This window comes from Peromyscus maniculatus, chromosome 19, assembly GCF_049852395.1.
Source record: "Peromyscus maniculatus bairdii isolate BWxNUB_F1_BW_parent chromosome 19, HU_Pman_BW_mat_3.1, whole genome shotgun sequence".
NCBI lineage: Eukaryota > Metazoa > Chordata > Mammalia > Rodentia > Cricetidae > Peromyscus > Peromyscus maniculatus.
In genome coordinates, this window is record NC_134870.1 from 81,732,122 (window position 1) to 81,754,220 (window position 22,099).

The 22,099-nt window shown below is 37.9% G+C and overlaps 1 pseudogene across 1 annotated transcript in view; it reads right to left on the reverse strand.

Annotated features, from left to right (window-relative positions):
- Positions 1–2,685: 2,685 nt before the first annotated feature.
- The window catches only part of LOC102913121 (poly(A) RNA polymerase GLD2 pseudogene), a 92,817-nt pseudogene continuing 73,403 nt past the window's right edge, over positions 2,686–22,099 (reverse strand). Inside the window, exon 2 of the transcript XR_013046224.1 lies at positions 2,686–7,959. The product of XR_013046224.1 is annotated as a poly(A) RNA polymerase GLD2 pseudogene (transcript). The remainder of the gene's footprint in view (positions 7,960–22,099) is intronic.

A 22,099-nucleotide genomic window follows, 5' to 3' on the forward strand; every position in this document is an offset into this window, starting at 1 on the left:
TTTGTCCCACCTATACTTCCTGCCTGGTCACTGGCCATCAGTGTTTTATTTATATAGAGTGATATCCACAGCACTGCCCTCTTCTCCCTGTATCTGTCTTGGATTTCTATCCTGCCCTACCACAGGCCAAAACAGCTTATTTATTAACCAATGGTAGCAACACATATTCACAGCATAGAGGAAGACCATCCCACAGCATTTTATAGCACTCAAAGCAATCCAATCTGAGTCTGCCTGTCTTATAACTTCACAAATCCAACTTATGAGAGGCTTTTTCATTGCTTCTTTAAAGGCTTTCCCCCAATTCAACCAATTTAAATATTGAGCATTCTCTAGCTGCCACAGCATTTTCTGTTGATTGTGTCATTATGAAAGCTCCTATTTGCTGAATCATCTATTTTTCCTTCTTTTCTTCCTCTTTATCATCTGTGTTAGTTAGGGTTTCCATCATTGTGAAAAATACCATGAACAAAAACAACTTGAGGAGAAAATGACTAATTTTATCTTACAGCTTGAGTTCATCATCTAGGGAAGTCAGGCAGGAACTCAAGGGAGGAACCTGGAAGCAAGAACCAATGCAGAGGCTGTAGAGGAGTGCTGCTTACTGGCTTATTTCCCATGCTTGCTCAGTCTGCTTTCTTATAGTACTTATAGTACTTATAGTACTATAGTCTGCTTTCCTATAGTATAGGCCAGGAGTGACACCGTCACAGTGAACTTGGTCTCCCCACATCAACGATCAATCATGAATATACATCACATCTTTCCCATAGGCCAATCTGGTGGTAATATTTTCTCAGTTGAGATTCTCTCTTCCAAAATAATTCTAGATTGTGTCAAGTTAACATAAAATTACCAGCAAAATTGAGCCCTTGTTAATTTGACACACAAACATATCACTGTTAAACCAAAACTTTTCATTTCTTGTTATCCCCAAGATGTCATTACTAGCAATATCACAATATAAAACATATATTAAAAGTTAAAAATCATACACAAATTCATGTACTTTAGCATCATACTCTATCCAACTGAGCAATCCTGCCAGAATACAAATTCATACACTTTAAATGTTCGGTCTCTTTAAAATAATCAAAATCTCTCTAAAACACTAAAACCTCTCTAAAATTCTAAAATCTTTCTAAAGTTCCAAAGTCTTTTTAAAATTACAAAATCTCTATAAAAGTCCAAAATCTCCTACCTGTGGGATCCTGTGAAATAAAAATAAAAATAAAAATTTAAATATTTCCTTACTCTAAGAAGGAAGAATCAGGACACAGTCACAATTAAATCAACACAAAACCAAAGTACAACAGTAGAAGTTCAGTGCTTAATGTCTGGAACCTACCTTCAATCTTCTGTTCCAAAGGTTTAGGTAGCTAGATGTACTACTATGACCCACCATTCAAGGTACACAACATGTCTCCTAGGCTGAGGCCAGCTCCTTTTTGTTGCTGTTGCTATGCTTGGTGGTGATCATTTTGGTACCAGCATCACCAAAATGCTGGAGGCTCCTACTGGACCTAGGCTCCACTTTCACCAACAGTCTCTCCTTCACTCTCTTCACAAATTCTGATCCTAATACATGGTTCCAAGCCTCAACTTTTCCTCATGACTCCTTCAATCTTGGATCTTCCACTGCTATGAGGCTGCATTTTCAGTAGTGGTCTCCATTGGCCTCTTTTCAGGAACTCCAGCCCTACCACACAGTTCCAAGTCTCATCTGCTTTCCATGACATTTTTAAGCCTTCAAAGCCAATATCACCTTGGTGACTCTTATACTACCAAGTTTGGCTGACAGCATGAGATGAAATCATAGCCCCTTTGGACTTCAGGTTCTATGTGCTGATTCTGAGAAAATATTTCTGAATTTAAAATATTCAAAGCTGCTGTTCTCTTAATTGAGGCTAATTTCTCTACTCCAGTTAGCCAGCATAAGTTGTCCCTATAAAACAAAGGTTTCACATCTGTGCTCTCTCTCTCTCTCTCTCTCTCTCTCTCTCTCTCTCTCTCTCTCTCTCTCTCTGATTATAATATGGTTACAACACTTCTCCCTTCCCTTTCTTTCCATATGCCTCTCCCAGTTCTCCTTCAAATCCATTACTTCTTTTTTTACTAATTACCATTGCATGCATATGTGTATATGCATAAGCATATATATTCATAAAGATAACCTGTTCTGTCCATATACTACTGGTATGTATGTTTTCAGAGCTGACCATTTGGCATTGGACAACTAATTGGTATGTTCTTCCCTGGGGAAGACCACCTCACTTATTCTCAGTTTGCATCAATTCCTCTAATATTTCTCTCAGAAACATGTGCTAGTTTATGATTTGTTTCTGAGATTGGAGGGATATTAATCTGAATATTCCATGTTTTAAACGAGAACATTAAATCCAATCTCCTTTGCTTAGCCATTTTCCTAACCCTTAACAACAACTTGTAATCAATCCTCCTAAACAATGAAAATTATCCTAGACCCAAAACTCATTAAAAGACAAAAAAAAAAACACCTACACCATACCACCTCTTTGGGAATGTGGGCATTGTATTCTTGAAATTGCTTCCTGCTGGGTATAGGTGAAGGTATCTTTATTCTGAAAAGAAAAATTTTGGGTTAATTGTCAAATTCTAGGAAAGGTAACTACATCCTTTGCTGTCCAGTTTGAGCATAATGCCAAAGTTCAGGGCTTATCACAAGTTCTTATACAATTAAGACTGGATCATCTCAGCTAGCCCTCTCAAAATTGCTCTGAGCACTTTGTAGTCCAAAGCTGATCTGTAGATGATGTTTGTCAGCTTAGTGGTATTATTATTGTCCACGTGGAATTATTCTTGTTGTGGGGCCCCATCTCCATGATAATGGCAGTGAAGGGTAAGAAAGGCAGGGTTTTGTTTTTTTGTTTTTATTTCCAGGTATAAACTTTATTCCATTTGACAGCATACAAAAATTTGAACTTAAAAGAAAAAGAAAATATGCACCCTTTATAAGTCAAAGAAAGTGAACATTTTAGTTTAATTGGTCAGCAAAAAATAGTTTAGTGGTACAAACTGTACCACCATTGGCCTACAAGAAGTCTGCAATCTTTGAAAAAGTTAAAACTGCCTTCAAGATTACTTTTTATATTTAAATGTACAGGTACTAACCAATTTACAAATACTTACATAAACTAAAAACAGTCTAAATAAACAGAATAGCCTGTATCTGAAGCTACTATTTTCATGTGGAAAAGAAATACTAAAAGAGATTTTTGTATAAACATTAAACTTTTATTTATAATTTTATTGTCTTATCTAAAACACTTTGTAGTGGCTTACTGCCTAAAAATTCCAGTTTAGATTATAATCCACAGAAATATGATTCTACAAATAGGATATAATCTTAACTTTGATGTTTCAGTTTTCTGCTGCTTTTTATCATAAGGAAAATAAAACCAGAAAACCAGAGATAAAGCAACAGTTTACACTGTACTATGCTCTCAGAAAGCATAGGAAACTTCATTTTTCCAAAGTATCTGAGTCAGAGGCTCAGTCCATTAGCAAGTCACTAACTGCTGTTAGTGCTCCTGTTACAACAGTGCAAAATGCATTGTTTCATCACAAAACCTAAAGCAACCTCCAGTCTCTCCAAGCAAGGTGTGAAGAGCTCACTGGACACGGGTACAGACATAGTCACAGACAGGCTGCCCCAGGGAGTCAAGAGAAGACGTAAGGCAATGGTCCAGTATTTCAGGACTCCACAGTGAGTCCATGGAGTCCAAGATTTCATTTGCTTCAAGTAACTCGATAACTGACTTGAATCTTCCCTTGACTAGAACTGAGCTGAACAACTGTCTACTGCCAGCTACACTGTAAATATATATTACTTAGATCCTTTGCAAAATTCCACATGCTTCTTCAGTATTAACATGTGGTACAAGTACTTAAAATTATATCAAAACCTTATTAGTTCAGGTAATTTCTCAAAATATATTTTATGCTGAAAAGTCATGCCATAATACTACTAATAATCATCAATGTAACCATTTTCAAAAAAACACATTTTTAAATCAAAGAGTTTATTAGGAAATGTCATAATAAAATGTGTAATCTTTATATAAGTATGTCCTTTTAAAAATAAAACAAAAACAAGAACAACATTAAAAATAAAACATGATGGAGGTAATCAAATGCATTGGGATGTAACTATTGTTCTTTATTTCTTGGAAGAGTTTAAGAAGTAGAGGCCAGCTATCTCTTCAGGGTAGCAGCTCTCAAAGGCAGAACACTGTTCAAATCTCTCTTGTTTTTCAATCTCTGCCAGGACTTTAAAAACTTGTCCTTGATCATATCAAACTTCTGCTTTTCATGCACAGCTCTGTTGGCATTAGTTCCATCAAAAGGTTCTTCAATACAGATGTATTTATTTCTCCATTCAATGTCTTCAGGTCTCGGGATGGCTTTGGCTTCACAAACTGAAATCATCTGAGTGTTCCAGTTAAATTCTGTAGCATAATATTTAAGAAAGCCCAGTAAGAGGTCCCCAAGACTTGAGGATTCATTCTTTGAGAGGTAAGGAGGAACATTACATGGAGCATGATGTACAAGGTGCAGCTATACAGAAGTACTAAAAGACTCTGGGTAAATTTTTGGAGGGATGGAAGGATAGGTTCAGGTAGGGTTTGTAAGTAGTGCAAAACCATCAGTACAAGACTGTAGCTGCTTAAAGTACCACAACTGGCATCGTTTATATCATGGTGACTTGCCCACTTCTTAATCACCAGCACTAATGGACAAACTCAATTTTCCAGGTAGGCATAAGTTCTGAGAAGGAATGTGTTTCTAATTTCAATGGTATTGTTTACATTTAAGTCAAATTCCACACAACTGACTTGATCTCTGAACTTTACAACTGGCACTTTTGCATGAATCAGCTGAGGTCTCTCAATGTAGCCAGAAAGTCTAGTACAGAAGTGTTTATGGACTAAGGTGAGTATATGGCATGCTTCAGTCTTCTGATTTACTGGTTTTTCTTTAACAACTAAACATAAATTGCCATCACTGCTCCAGGCACCAAATCCATTTAAAGATGATCCAACCAAGAAAAGTCTGCTTTGTGGGAACAGCAGCTGGATCTCTCTCTGCAGCTGTGCTCTACAGAGTTCTTTCTTCTTCAAGTCACTTGCTTTCTGCTGACAAGTTTCAAACAACTCTAGTATCTGCTGACTCAACTTATCTTTGGCCTCAGGCAGTGTGATTTCTCTAGGTTCTAACAGTGGAATTTCTCGAAGAGGTGGAACGCATTGTACTATATCTGGTACATAGTGTTTGTGAAACAATGGTGGCATGGAATATCTTCAGTCACCTGATAAAGGCACTCTCTGGTTAATTATAGTTAGCTCTTGGTGGGGTGAATGGAAATGCTGCCGTTTACCATCAAGAGGAAAGTTTTTTTCATCATTTATTCTCTTCCTTCCTCGAAATAATGGGGATGTCAAGGTCTGTATTGGGCTGACAGTTCCATATGTCAGGGGCTGTAAGGTCACAGCTCTAGACAAGTCTATATTTTGAAAGTTGTATTGTGCATCAATAAGTTGCTGGTGTGAATAAAGAGTTGGTGAGAGAGCAAAGAAGTTATTATGCTGTCGGTGGTTTGGAGTGAAGGGTGGACAACCCAAAACTGAGTTTGGGAACACATTCTTGTTCACTGAAGGTGAACATGTATTCTCCTACCAGCGTCCACACCGAGGGGCCGAGCAAGTCCCAGCGGCACTGCCCGCCAATGTGCTCCCAGGCCCGAGCTGCCACCCAAGCTGGCCAAGGTAGGAGCAGCCCACAACACGAGGCCCAGCTCCAGCGGGTGACCTAGGACCCAGCAGGGCACCAGAGAGGCAAGAATGGAGACAACCGGCCCCATGCAGGCGTGGAAGGCTGGGGGCAGCAACAACAAAGAAAAAGGAAGGGAAAAAAAAAGCGGAAGACCAAAAAGTCACTGAAAAGGAAGCTTAGACATCCCTGTCAGAGATTTAGAAAGGCAGTTTTAAGTCTCAGCTCTCAGCTACTGCTCTGACCTCTTGGGCTTTTAACTCTGTATTTGGCTCTGTGTTTCTTATTTAATAAGACGGTTACATCTACATATATGGACATAGAGACCTCTGTGCTGACTGTTTTTCATAAACTTTCAAGTCTACCAAACTGACAAAAGAATAAGACATTTTGGTAATAATCCAAATAAATTATATGCTTTCACCTGAAGCTTGAAGGGTCTATAACAAGAGATGTGTCAGATAAAGAATTAAGAAAAGTATTAACTGAGTCCTTGGCATTCAATAATACTAATGCAGAATGCAGAAGAATACTTACACCATTAAAGATCAGATCAGCTCCTTTGGAAGAATGGATTCAGTATACTAATGGTGTTGAGTCTCTTAACTACAGTAAAGAGGCTTGAATAGGAAAGACAAATCCGAGAGGTAAAAGAAGACCCCATGGTACCAAATGTTTTAAATGTGCTACACCAGGTCATATAAGTAAAAACTGTACATGGGGTACTCCTAGAAAAATACTCCTTTTAGGAATAGCCTAAACAGGAGACCCCAACCACCTCCAGGATTATGTAGAAGGTATGGCAAAGGCCGACATTGGACCAGTGAGTGCAGATCAAAAATAGATATATGAGGCAACCTTTTACAGGTGGGAAATGCCTCAGGGGGGCTCTTGCAGGCCCCCAAATCAAACGTAGTATGAACATTCCCAGCCACTGTGGAAGAAATTCCTCTCCAGGACAACTGAATAAACCAATGCCTAACTTAAAAATCTATACTGTAATGGATAATAAAACAGCTCTGATAGATGGATCACAGTTTACAAAGAACACTATAAAACAAATATTTTGGCAGACTTCCATAAATGAACAAAGACCAAAGCTTAGAATTCGAATTAATGGCCTGGTTCTAGAGGGCCTGGTAGACATAGGTGTGGATGTGACTATGATTACACCAAAATCATGGCATCCAAATTGGCCTCTTCAAGGGTTAGATGTCCAACTTTTAGGGATTGGCACCCTATCTCAGATAAAACGGAGTTTGAGATGTGTTGATACATAGGGCCAGAAGACAGAGAGGAAGGCTGAAGCCATATGTAGCCAATGTAGCAGTAAATCTTTGGGGCTGAGATCTGTTACAACAGTGGTATACCCAGATTAAAATTTCTCCACTCTCAGAAAAGGAATACAGACCAATGCATGTTTCTAGGAATAGTATCATGACATGCTATAAAAAAAAAAAAACAGTCATCAACCATTCAGGCTGTATACAAACAGAGCACAACTGCTGCTGAACTCTCAGAAGTACCAACTGCCTTACCTTTAAAATGGCTAACTAATAAACCTATCTGGGTTGGACAATGGCCTTTGACAAACAAGAAGCTACAAGCTTTAGAACAGCTGATTCAAAAGCAGTTAAATGCTCAACACATTGAAGAATCTACCAGCTCTTATAATTCTCCTGTATTTGTTATTTTAAAAAAATTCTGTTAATTGGAGAATGCTGACAGATCTGAGAGCTATTAATAAAGTAATTCAGCCAATGGGCTCCCTACAGACTGGGATGTCCTTGCCCTCTCTGCTACCCAAAGAATGGCCTATAATAGTTATTAACTTAAAAGACTGTTTCTTGACCATACCCTTACAAGAAAATGATAGAGAAAAATTTGCCTTCAGAGTACCTAATTATAACAATTCTCAGCCAATCAAGAGATATCAATGGAAGGTCCTCCCACAGGGAATGTTAAACAGCCCTACCTTGTGCCAACACTTTGTGCAGAAACCATTGGAGATAATTCGTGTAAAGTTTCCACAATCCATAGTTTATCACTATATGGATGATATTCTATTAGCTGATCCAAAGTTAGACACATTAGAAAGCATGTTTGAAGAAGTAAAAAATGTTTTGCCTTGCTGGGGACTGCAAATTGCTCCTGAAAAATACAAAGAGGAGATTCTATTAGTTACTTAGGATATAAGATAGAGCTACAAAAAATTAGACCCCAAAAGGTACAACTAAGGAGAGATCGATTGAAGACTCTTAATGATTTTCAAAAGTTATTAGGAAGCATTTCCAACTTACTGGGTATCATGGGAATACCCAAAGATGGACTACAAAATACTAATTTTGGCTAATACTCTAGAAGGGGACAAAGAATTAAATAGTCCAAGAGAATTATCAGCCGAAGCTGAGAAGGAATTGGCTCTAGTAGAAAAGACAATTCAAGAAGCACATGTGGATCGTGTGGATCCAGAACTTAAATGCATTCTTGTCATATTCCCCTCCAGACATTCCCCCACAGGTATTTTGATGCACAGGGAAGATATTATATTGGAATGGATATTCCTACCACATAAACCAAATAAGAAATTAAAGACTTATATAGAAAAGACCTCTGATTTGATTCAAAAAGGTAAATTAAGACTTGCCAGTTGACAGGAATGGACCCAGCAGAAATTGTAGTACCTTTAACTAATGAGGAAATTTCATCACTATGGAAAGATAATGAATACTGGCAGAGAGCCTGCAGTAACTTTTTGGGAGAGGTTAACAACCATTATCCCAAAAGCAAGAGAATAGAATTCATAAAGAAGACTGAATGGGTCCTTCCTCACATTGTATGACAAAAGCCAATTTCTGGAGTCCTCACATTCTATACTGATGCAAATAAATCAGGGAAAGTGGGATATAAATCAGGAAACTTAAGTAAAGTATAAAAAGTCCATACAGCTCTGTACAAGAGGCAGAACTGTATGCCATTCTTATGGTACTGATGGACTTCACAGAACCCCTCAATATAGTCACTGACTCTCAATATGCAGAGAGAGTTGTTTTACATATTGAAACTGCTGAATTTATTCCTGATAATACAGAATTAACTTCATTATTCATACAATTGCAGGAAATCATCAGAAAAAGGGAACATCCTATATATATAACACATATCAGATCCCATACAGATTTGCCAGGACCTCTAGCACAAGGTAATGATGAGTTTGATCAGTTACTAATAGGTAATGTGCTAGAAGCCTCAGAATTTTATCAGAAATACCATGTAAATAGTAAAGGTTTGAAGAAGGATTTCTCCATCACTTGGCAACAAGCTAAGGATATTGTAAAAAAAAAAATGTCCTACTTGTTCCATTTATATCCTGACTCCATTACCTGCAGGGAGCAATCCAAAAGGTATACAAAGAAATAAAATTTAGCAGATGGATGTGTTTCATTTTGCAGAATTTGGAAGATTAAAGTATGTACATCATACCATTGACACCTATTCAGGATTTCAATGGGCAACTTCTTTAAGTTCTGAAAAGACTGATTCTGTAATTACACACCTATTAGAAGTTATGGCCATCACGGTAACACCTGTACAAATTAAGACAGACAATGCCCCAGCATATGTCTTCAATAAAATGAGACAATTCTTTGCTTATTACAATATAAAGCATTTTACAGGTATACCACACAATCCCACAGGCCAAACAGTCATAGAAAGATCCAAACAAACTTTAAAGGATATGTTAAATAAACAGCAACAGGTAACAATGACTCCTAGAAATATACTGCATAGTTCTTTATTAACCTTGAATTTTCTCAATGCTGATGAGAAAGGAACAATGGCTGCGGAGAGACAATGGATGACAGACAAAACTCCTGAGCTAAACCAACCGGTTTATTTCAAGGATTGCTGACTACAGAATGGAAACCTGGATATGTTCTACGGTGGGGAAGGGGTTTTGCTTTTGTTCCTGCAGGAGAAGAAAAGCTATGGATAGCAACAAAATTAATAAAAATTCGATTTGAACAGGAGAAAACCCTTGATGAGGAGAAGTAAAAGATCATCCACCAATGTGACATCTCTACAAGTTGTAAGAAAAAATTAACAATCAAAGGTTGGGGTAGGGTGCTGTTTTTGTCTTTTCAGGATAATGGAAATACCCATCTTCCAGAAATCATAAGACCTTGGAGATCTGGATGTTTACAGCAGAAAGAAAGAATCTATTGGTACCAATCTACACAGGGTAAAATCTCACTGTTAAACATCTATATCTCTATCAATCTAGAAAAGTTGTGGCTCCAATTCAATTATAAAACAAGCTGGTGTTGGAGATGGAATTGGCTGACTCCTTCTCTAAACCCAAGCATATTGCTAAAAGAAAAGGTTGAGAGATTCTTTAGTCTCATATCAGAAGAGCCCTCTGGAAAGTAATAAAAAGGGACCATTGTTTTCAAGATTCTAATTCTCTCCATGCTCACCCTTGATTTCTCGGAATCCTTTCTTACATGTTATGTCTTCTTTATATTCAAACTTTCCATTTTGATAAAAAATAAGTTTTTCCAATAGCAACAACAACAACAACACCCAATCCAGAATGATGCCATGGTAATCATCATCATACTACACTTCTTGCTAGAATTTCAGATAATTTTACCCATTACTCTAAAACTTGCTGCGGAATCTACAGTTAGTCTAACTGAGATTCAACTATCTGAGCTTTCTCACAATACCCAAAAGAGATACTATCACCCCCAAAACAGCATGAAGCAATTCTAAGAAAACGACACCCCTTCTCCCTAAGGTTTCATATTTCTCAGGGTTATGGATGATGGTTATAGGTTTGGGGGTAGAAGAAAATATTAAACTCAGTATTCTCTTTAAAAAAGGGAAAAGAAATGGATAGGTATAAGATATTATGATAGATTATTGTATATACTAGTAAACAAATTTAGTAAAATAGCAGCCTTAGATAATTTGCACTGTAATTTGCACTGTTATGGATTCTTATATGTTGAAACAAATGTAAACTATTTTTATATTCCTGTTTAAGATAATTTGTATATTGATACAAATACAGAACTATATTTGTTATAATGTACATATATTTCTACATATATTATTTGAAATATTTGTATATTGATACAAATGTAAATTTATACGTCATACTTTATGTATGTTCTACTTCTGTTTAGGATATTCTGTATATTGCTATGTATTTAAGATTATTGTCATATTGCATATTGCACTATAGATTCCTACCTCTGTTATAAATATCTTGTGTATTGTCACAATTTTGAAGTCATCGTTCTTTACCATACATTTGCTTATAGACTGTTTACTTGTTTACATGAAGCCTTAGTCCTTAGGTTATTTCAGTAGATAAGACTTATAGATTTATAGTCACCTATGCTTGTCATCTCTATAGTTACGTTAGTTAAGTTATCCAGATTTACAGATACATAGGTCAGATGGACAGGTAATCTTCAAACATTTCATAGACCTAGAGAATATGACATTTAAATAACTTAGAATTCTGTTGACGTGAGACACAATTGCTCCTGGCAGCACCAATTTGATCCCAAGAGAATGTTGGGCTTCTAAGACATTTCCATTTGGAAGTTTGTCTTCTTGGCACAAAATGGCCTACTGGGCAAAGAACTGCCCTTGCCTCAACTGCTGACAGTATGAATGCTGTCCTTTCTGGACAAGCGGGACACAAGGAAAGTGACCACTGTACTCTGCCAAGACAGGGTAAGATGGTCTTTCAGAATTCCTGCTTCTGAAAATGGTCTGTCAGATACTCTAGGCCTGTAGCCAATTTGAATGCACCAACAATGCTGAGAAACATTAGGTGACTGTCCAGGTTGCCAGCTGTCTCAGTCTACTCTTGCAAGATTCCCGAAAGTTGCTTGCATCCATCTACCATTTCTCAGGTACCATTATGTTCCTTCTCAGGTCTTTGATGGGATTGAAGACTAGCAGTTATAGTTACAACTTAGTATATATATATATATATATATATATATATATATATATATATATATATATATATATATACATAATCTTAGATAGAACATTAAGAATTAGTTTCAGGTTCTTTAGGATAGAACACCTTTTGGAATGATCTTTGTAACATACCATTTACCTACGCTCTAGACTTCTCTGGATTTTAGTATGTGTTTCTTACTTGATATTGTTTACATTAATTGTAGTTCCATCTTATCTAGGTCATTATCCCTCATTACTCCTGGACAATATTTGATAACCATTCCTTTGTATATAGTCTTGTATTAATTTAGAACCTTCTTATTTAGACAAAAAGGGGGAGATGTAGTGGGTAGCCATTCCAGCTTTGGTCTGGAAGTTCCAACCCCTATTGAGGCTTCAGTAACTATCATGCCTACAAGGCAGGGCCAAGAGAGGGCCCTGATGATGTGAGATCTGGATGTGCCACATCTCTCTTGTTTCCTGGACCCTGGACACTAGAGGTAGACCGAGGAGAGTTCTCCAGAGAACATTGCCAGACTGCACTGTCTTTTCCAGAACCCGCAGCCTAACTATCTCTTCATTTGTATGCTACTCCTCTAAATAAATCTCCCTTCTAACTATGTGGAGTGGCCTTAATAATTTCACCAATATCAAGCAAAGCTGCCATCCTGCTCTTTGTCCTCCAGCAGCAAGACAGTAAAGGAAAAGGATGAGCCAAAGAAGCACAGCAACAAGAACACAGAGAAAGCCCAGAAGTCTGAATCCAGAGAGGGGAGGCCGAAGCACCCAGGCTCCCCTGATGTCAGGAGTTCCTTTTATGGTAGAGCAGAGGACCTCGAGTGGAAGCCAAAGAGAGCATAAGTCCTCGAGTAGGAGGGAGAAAGAAGAAAGGAGCAGAGAGAGGGGTAGAGGGAGGAGCTCAGGTACTCATTCCAGCAGGCATGGTGGCCATTCTGAAGGGCTGAGTCATAGAAGTAGGATTCTGGATAAGTCCCATAAGCATAAAAAGCATAGGCATTCCTCCGAGCAGGAATCCTTCCAGACCAGTGGCCATAGACATTACTGAAGCCTATTCCAGCTGGCCAGTTCTTTGAAAATATTTTGTTGCATGAAATATCAAGTTCTCTTTGTTGTTATTTCTCTACATAGGGATATATAGGGGACTGAATTCTTTCAATCCCTTACTGACAGAGTTGTTCAGAAGACTATAGTTTCAACAGCCAGATAGCTTGGATTTAAAAAAACCAAACAAACACGATCTACCTACCGTCCCTGTGAAAATAGTTGGTACTGACCAGGGTTTGTGGCTTAAATTTGGTTTATAGACTTGGCACTTAAACCCATAGACCTCTGATTTGAGATTGCTAGGACAGGCAAGCACAAGGCAATGCTGGAGCTCTAGCATTGAAGATGTTAGATATTTAGAGTCCAGTACTGTAGGGCCTTACCAGATGGCAGGCACAACTATAGAGAGCTGTAGCTTATAAGATTTGGAGAGCTTAATATACATGTGATAGAATTCTTAAGACCAACCAGTTCCCTCCCCTTTAAATTTCTTTTCTGATTGTTTCATTACATCAGGGATGGAACCCAGGTCCTTGCACATGCTAGGAAAATGTTCTCAACTGTATCCCAGTTCCCTTTATTTTATTTTTGGTTTCTGATGGTTACATGCATCTCTTTATGTATTTTTTCTTTGTAATTTATTTATTTGTATTGAGATAGAACTCATATAAAATTAGCCATTTTAAGCAAAAAGAAAAAAAAAGAAAGTCAACTGTGGCACTGAGCATGGCTTAGACATACAAAAGACCTCAAAGCCTACCCACACAGTGGTATACTTCCTCCAACAAGGTCATACCTACTCCAACAAAGCCACATTGTAGTAATATATTTGTAATCTAAGAAATAAAGCTTGCCTAAATAGCACAGGACAGAGCCAGCCACAGAGTTAAATATAGATGTCAGGCAAATCCTAGCTTGGGAGGCAGAGAGCCATCTGGATCTCTGTGAGTTCAAGGCCACCCTAGACTACACAAGATTAGTTCAGTCTAAGAGAGAAACAGAGCCAGGCAGTGGTCGCATACACCTTTAATCCTAGCACATCAGATCTCATGCCTTGCTCCCAGTATTTGGGAAGCACATATGCCATTAATCCCAGCACTAAGAAGGCTGAGATAGGAAGTGAAATGTCTGGGCAGAGAAAGGAATATAAAACATAAGGAGACAGGAACTCAAGACCCTTTTGGCTGAGGCATTCAGTCTGAGAATTCGTGGAGACAGGATCAGCTGAGGAGTTGGAAAGGTGAGAAGTGGCTATGACTTATTTCCTCTGACTTTCAACATTTACTCCAATATCTGGCTCTGGGCTTTTAGTATAAGACCATTCCTATAGATGTAATTCTAAACAGTCTTATTAAATAAGAAACACAAAGTCAAATAAAGAGTTAAAAGCCCAAGAGGTCAGAGCACTAGTGAATAGCCTTTAGCTTACCAGTCACCATCCTTCCCCTGAGAGAAGAGACCTACTTCCTGTGTGTCTATATTTTTTATTGACTTTCTGTTCTGCCTTCTCATTGGTTGTAAACCCAGCCACATGACTTCTTCATCACTGCCTGTCTATACAGACCTCCAGGTCTCTATGGTTGGTATTTGGATTAAAGGCATGTGTCACCAAGCTGGCTATGTCCTTGAACACACAGACTCTACCTGCCATGTGATAGGATTAAGGGCATGTGCTTCCATTGCCAGACTTCTGCTAAATGGCTTGCTATTAGCTCTGACCCCCAGGCAACTTTATTTATTAACATACGAATAAAATCACATTTCAGCACAAATAAAATATCATCATAGATTCATGCAACACCACACATTCTAAATAGTGCCACTCCCTATGGGGGCCAACTATATTCAAACTGCCACACAGACCTACAGTCATTTCTTATCATTTGAAACCAGACAAAATATAAGTATGTGCTTAAATAGTAGAAATCATAATAGCCAAAAGAAAGGCAGCTTCAACGGTTATACTCTCCCCATTGATGTCTGGAAACCCTCTAAAAATATCATTATCTATTATTCTATTCAGTAGCCTTTAGATATTAAAATTATAATCAATGTATATTGTCATTCTAGATAAAATAATCTTATTTTTATCTTAATTAAGACAATGTATCTTAATACAAGGGTTTTTTTTTCTTTTCTGGGTTTTGTGGGGGGTTGGGGTGGTGATTAAATCTATACCCTCATGAATGCTAGGTAAGTTCTCTACCATTGAGATACATCACCCAAAGTTTTTGTTGTTTTTTATTTTGAGAAAATAACTAAGTTGACCAGGCTGGCCTTAGGCTTGCTTTGCTTCTCAGATAGACCTTAAACTTGTGATCCTTTTATCTCTCTGCCTTCAGAATAGTTGTGCTTTTAGGAACATAGCAATAGTCCAACTTAAAAACTGGTAAAACCTATAACCTAACATTTTTTCCATTTATTTTTTAAATAATTAAACAGGAAAACTTATATAAATTCTAGGCAACTGGAAAAATGACATGATAATTGTAATATAATATTTTGGCAATAAAAACTTAGACATCTTTATAGAATAATGTATTTCAAAATGAAGTGCTTTCTTCAAGATGTATTTTAAATGTATATTATAAAGGAGTCTTCTATGCCAGAAGTGAAATTTCTTCCATTAGTACTTGGGATATCTGCCCACTTGGAAACTTCTCTCACATCTAACTCTCTCTAACAATGGACCTTGGAGATTATATATGGAGGTCTCAGACTCAAAGGAGCATTTAGAAAAACAACTAATGTAATGACATCATTATTTTACAGATAAAGAATCTTGACCAACAAGATTCAGTCCATCCATTCATTTCCTTTTATTAATTTTCTGGGAACTTAAATATGTTTTTGTTTAAATATTAGTATTTTATGTACATCATAAGTAGTGCCTATAGGAGACCAGAAACACAAATAACACAAGATGACTACACAATACTTCTATGATCCTTATTCCCCAAACTTGTAAATTACTTCAGAGTAGTTCCCATGCTCTATTCCCAGCCTGGCTGTCCTTGATTTCTCAAGACAGTGTTTCACTGTATAGCCCTGGCTGTCCTAGAATTCACTCTGTACATCAGGCTGGCCTTGAACTCACAGAAATCCACCTGCCTCTATCTCCTGAGTACTGGGATTAAAGGAGTATGCCACCACTGCCCAGCATATGTATAATTTACTGTGTATAATTTACTTAGACATCTCAGAATTGTTTTTTAAAAACATATTTCAACCAAATAAGTGATTTACTTAAGGGAGAATTTTTTCAATTTCAGTGACTTTGTTAATTTACATTTAAGTTTTAAATATTATTATATTAATATATTTATTAGCATTTGTATATAAAGTACACACACACACACACACACACACACACACACACACACACACGGCCCAAATAGCCAAAGTCAGGTTCCTTAGTGAATCAACAATGAATGCAGAATTAGCAAGCTAAAACTAGACCCTTCTCACACTTTCATAAGAAAGCATTCTTGACAACCAGATACCACTCCCCCCAAATTAAAATTTAAAAAGGTATGTCAAATTCAGTATTAACTCACAAAAAGAAAGATGGTTGAGAAAAGAAAATATCAAATCTTAGAAGGACCTAAAAGATGACATATTTAGAAACTTAATCAAGACACTCCCTTTGCTTATAAATGGAAACCTGTGGCCTATTAATCAATAGCTTTTGTTATCATTTAATTAACTGCTAACACAGTTAGTAGAGGAAAAAGTCAACTACTACCAAGATTTCCAAGTACATCAAATTGTACAGTTATGATTTCACTTTTAGACAATAAGTGCTGGTCTTGGCTTATGGTTATCATTTTTTAGAGCTACCTCTTTTGTTAAGTTTTGTTAGTTTAATTAACACCCTTATACAAACTCTAGAGTACCAAATTAATTCCATTCTTTGTTCCTCTAATCTTCCTGCAATTCTTTAACATGAGAGTTTTTCCTTAAAAGATCAAAGTATTTTTTCTCTTAAAAACAAAACAAATTTCACCATTAGGAAACTTTGTGATGTAACTAGAAGATATTCAGATAATTATGGTATTATTGTTGATTATTGTTTAAAGAAGTAAATTTTTAAAGAGAATAACACTTAGACATAATTGTGCTTGTATGAAAATTAGCTATGCTATCCAAATATTTTAATATCACTCAACAAAAAATATACTTATGCTCAGTTATCTTACAAATTAAAGAATGTTTGTATATTATGAGCAAAGCTGTCCTCATTACTCATCAGACACATGGTCATATGGGCAGAGGAGAAATGCCCTCCCCCCAACTTCTGCCCATTAATGCCTGAGACAGATGGAGGAACTGGCCCTGGGTTTGTAAGAGCAAAAGGGCTATCCCTACTGTGGGAGACCAGCTAGGAGACCAGCTCCCACATTTTACCCTAGGGTACTCTTGTGGAGAGAGGGATAAGAGATTTAGATAGAAGGATAGAGGGGAGAAAAACAGATAGAAATACATGATAGCCTCGAGAGGACCTGGATCCTTATCCATCAGCCTCTCCAGTCTCTTCTAAAGGGCTATTTATAAGAATGCCAAGGGGTGAAGCAAAAGACCTCCTCCTAAGACCAGGTGGTGGTGGTGCACGCCTTTAATCCCAACAGTCCGGAGGCAGAGCCAGGCAGATCTCCATGAGTTCCAGGCCAGCCTGGTCTATAAGTGAGATCCAGGATAGGCACCAAAACTACACAGAGAAACCCAGTCTCAAAAAAAACAAGAACAGACATACAGGCCCAGCGGTGGCCCACAGAGGTAGACAGGCCCAGCAGCAGCAGCTGACAGGGACATACAGGCCTGGTGGCAGCTGGCAAACACATACAGGCCCAGCGGCAGCCCGCAGAGGTAGACAGGCCCCGGCAGCAGCAACAAGCAGAGGCAGGTAGGCCCGCAGCAGCAGCCAGCAGAAACATACAGGCCCAGCGGTGGCCTGCAGAGGTACATGAGCCAGGAAGCAGTGACAAGCAGAGGCAGGGACACCTCTAACCCCAACACCCGGGAAGAAGCTATCTCCGTGGGACAGAACCAGAACGAATCTGAACACTCCATCTGAGGACAACCCAGAGCCCAGCTGCTGATCCTGCAAAACCCAACAACTTGGAGGTGTTAGTGAGACTACCCTGCTCAGCTGAAATCCATCCAGGAGAGGATTCAGATCCCTACAGTTTGAAGTCTGAAGAAACAAGATCAGCTGAGGAGTTGACAAATGAACAAAACGTGACCTGGGAACACAGAAGGTGCTGCCCAGCCACCAAACCAGATCACCAGAATCATAAGTATATACTTCACCGGCTGAGATCAGCTGCCCCTGAAGAAACAGCCCAATAGCACCAACTTAACCAAGAACTCCTCCTGAACCAAGACTAAAAATTAGAACAGGGATGCACTCTCAGACACAGACACCACCTGCACCTAGCAGAAGAAGAGATGAGTAGACACCAGTGCAAAAATACAGGCAACAACATAAAGACCTATATGGCAACATCAGAACCTAGTGATTCTACACCTGCAAGACCTGAACATACCAAGACAGAAGAAACAGAAGAAATCAACCCTAAAAATGACTTTAAGAAGATGATAGAGGCCCTTAAAGAAGAAATAAAACATTCCCTTAAAGAGGAAATAAAAAATTCCCTTAAAGAAGAAATGAAAAACTCCATTAAAGAGGAAATAAAAAACTCCCTTAAAGAAATGGAAGAAAAAACGAATAAAAAATGGGAAGAAATCAAAGAAAGCCAAGAAAAAGCAATTAAACAGATGAAAGAAACATGCCAAGATTTGAAAAATGAATTTGAGACAATAAAGAAAACACATGCTGAGGGAATGCTGGAAATAGAAATCCTGACTAAACGAACAGGAACTACAGAAACAAGCATAACCAACCAATTGCAAGAGATGGAACAGAGAATCTCTGACACTGAAAACACAATAGATTCGTCAGTCAAAGAAAACACTAAAGACAAAAAAGTCGTAACACAAAACGTCTAGGAAATTTGGGACACCATGAAAAGACCAAACCTAAGAATAATAGGGACAGAAGAAGGAGAAGAATACCAACTCAAAGGCACAGAAAATATATTCAACAAAATCATAGAAGAAAACTTTCCTAACCTAAAGGAAGAAATACCTATGAAGATACAAGAAGCTTACAGAACACCAAAGAGGCTGGATCAAAAAAAAAAAAAAAAAAGTCCCCTCGCCACATAATAATCAAAACACTAAACACACAGAACAAAGAAAAAATATTAAGAGCCGCAAAGGAAAAAGACCAAGTAACATATAAAGGCAAACCCATCAGAATAACACCAGACTTCTCAATAGAGACTATGAAAGCCAGAAGATCATTGACAAATCTTATGCAGACACTAACAGGCCATGGATGCCAACCCAGACTATTATATCCAGCAAAACTCTCAATCACCATAGGCGGAGTAAACAAAATATTCCAGAATAAAACCAGATTTAATCAATACCTGTCCACAAATCCAGCCCTACAGAAAGCACTAGAAGGGAAAATCCAACCCAAAGAAGCTAAACACATCCATGAAAAATCAAGGAATAGATAACCCCACACCAACATACACCAAAGAAGGAAAATACAACACAACCACAAAAAAATAACAGGAATTAACAATCACTGGTCATTAATATCCATCAATATCAATGGTCTCAACTCACCTATAAAAAGACACAGGCTAATAGAATGGATAAGAAAACAGGACCCATCCATCTGCTGCATACAAGAAACACACCTTAACTTCAAAAACAGACACTACCTCTGAGTAAAGGGCTGGGAAAAGGCTTTCCAAGCAATTGGACCTAAGAAACAAGCTGGTGTAGCTATCCTAATATCTAATAAAATAGACTTCAAACTAAAATCAATCAAAAGAGATCAGGATGGACAGTACATATTTATCACGGGAAAAATCCACCAAGATGAAGTCTCGATTCTAAACATTTATGCTCCAAATACAAAAGCACCCACATTCATAAAAGAAACACTACTAAAGTTTAAAACATACATCAAACCCCACACATTAGTAGTGGGAGATTTTAACACCTCTCTCACCAAAAGACAGATCTACCAGACTGAAACATAACAAAGAAATAAAGGACCTAACAGATGTTATGACTCAAATGGACTTAATAGATATCTACAGAACATTCTGTCCTAACACAAAAGAATATACCTTCTTCTCAGCACCCCATGGAACCTTCTCAAAAATTGACCACACGCTTGGCCACGAAACAAATCTCAACAGATACAAAAAAATTGGAATAACCTCCTGTATCTTATCAGACCACCATGCCTTAAAGTTAGACCTCAACAACAACAAAAATTATAGAAAACCCACAAACTCATGGAAACTGAATAATGCCCACCTGAAACATCAATGGGTCAAGGAAGAAATAAAGAAAGAAATTAAAGATTTCCTAGAATTCAATGAAAATGAAAGTACAACATACCCAAACTTATGGGACACTATGAAAGCAGTGCTAAGAGGAAAATTTATACCTCTAAATGCACAAATAAAGAAGATGGAGCAATCCCATACCAATGAGTTAACAGCACAACTGAAAGCTCTAGAACAAAAAGAAACAAACTCACCCAGGAAAAATAGATGCCAGGAAATAATCAGGGCTGAAATCAACGAAATAGAAAACAAGAGAACAATACAAAAAATCAATGAAACAAAGAGTTGGTTCTTTGAAAAAATCAACAAGACAGACAAACCCCTAGCCAAATTAACCAAAAGGCAAAGAGAGAGCACCCAAATTAACAAAATCAGAAATGAAAAGGGAAACATAACAACAGACAACAAGGAAATCCAGAGAATCATCAGATCATACTTTAAAAACCTGCACTCCACAAAAATGGAAAACCAGGAAGAAATGGACAATTTTCTGGATAAATACCACATACCAAAATTAAACCAAGACCAGATAAACCATTTAAATGGACTAATAACCCCTAAAGAAAGAGAAACAGTCATCAAAAGTCTCCAAACCAAAAAAAAGCCCAGGACCAGATGGTTTCCGTGCAGAATTCTACCAGGCTTTCAAAGAAGAACTAATACCAATACTCTTCAAAGTGTTCCACACAATAGAAACAGAAGGAACACTACCAAACTCTTTTTATGAGGCTACAATTACCCTGGTACCCAAACCACACAAAGATGCAACAAAGAAATCGAACTACAGACCAATCTCTCTCATGAACATTGATGCAAAAATACTCAACAAAATATTGGCAAACCAAATCCAAGAATACATCAAAACAATTATCCATCACGACCAAGTAGGATTCATCCCAGGGATGCAAGGAATGGTTCAACATACGAAAATCAGTCAATGTAATACACCACATAAACAAGCTGAAAGAAAAAAAACACATGATCATCTCATTAGATGCTGAGAAAGCCTTTCACAAAATCCAACACCCCTTCATGATAAAGGACTTAGAAATATCAGGAATATAAGAAACATTTCTAACCATAATAAAGGGAATTTTTAGCAAGCCAACAGCAAACATCAAATTAAATGGAGAGAAAATCAAAGCAATACCACTAAATTCAGGAACAAGACAAGGCTGTCCACTCTCCCCATATTTATTCAATATAGTACTAGAAGTTCTAGCTAGAGCAATAAGACAACAAAAGGAGATCAAAGGGATACAAATTGGAAAGAAAGAAGTCAAACTTTCACTATTTGCAGATGATATGATAGTATACATAAGTTGAAAGACCCCAGCATACTTGCTTAGCCTAACACCATTTTGAGCAAGGCCTGAAAAGTACAGGGAAAGTTCAGTTAGAGGACATGGGCACAGGAACAAACGGGGTATCTACGGTCGGCCACCTGGCCCCAGAACAGGGTACAATAGGTCAGAAAAACAACTTGTAACCAAGTCAGCAGGCGTGTCGAGCTCGGGGAAAAACCACGAGCTGTCCTGAGTTTGAACCTGGCCTCATTTGAATCGTCCAATCAGAACCCTGTAAACCATGCTTCTCGTGCTCCTGCTGCCCGACCCTATAAAAACCCTCCACTCCAGCCCGTCGGCGCGCCAGTCTCTTGAGCCTCTTGAGGGACTGTGTTGCCCCAGGTACCCGTGTTCCTGAATAAAGCCTCTTGCTGTTTGCATCTGACTTGTGGTCTCGGTGTGATCTCTGGGCGAGGGTCTCTCCAGAGGGAAGACTGCCTTCGGGGGTCTTTCATT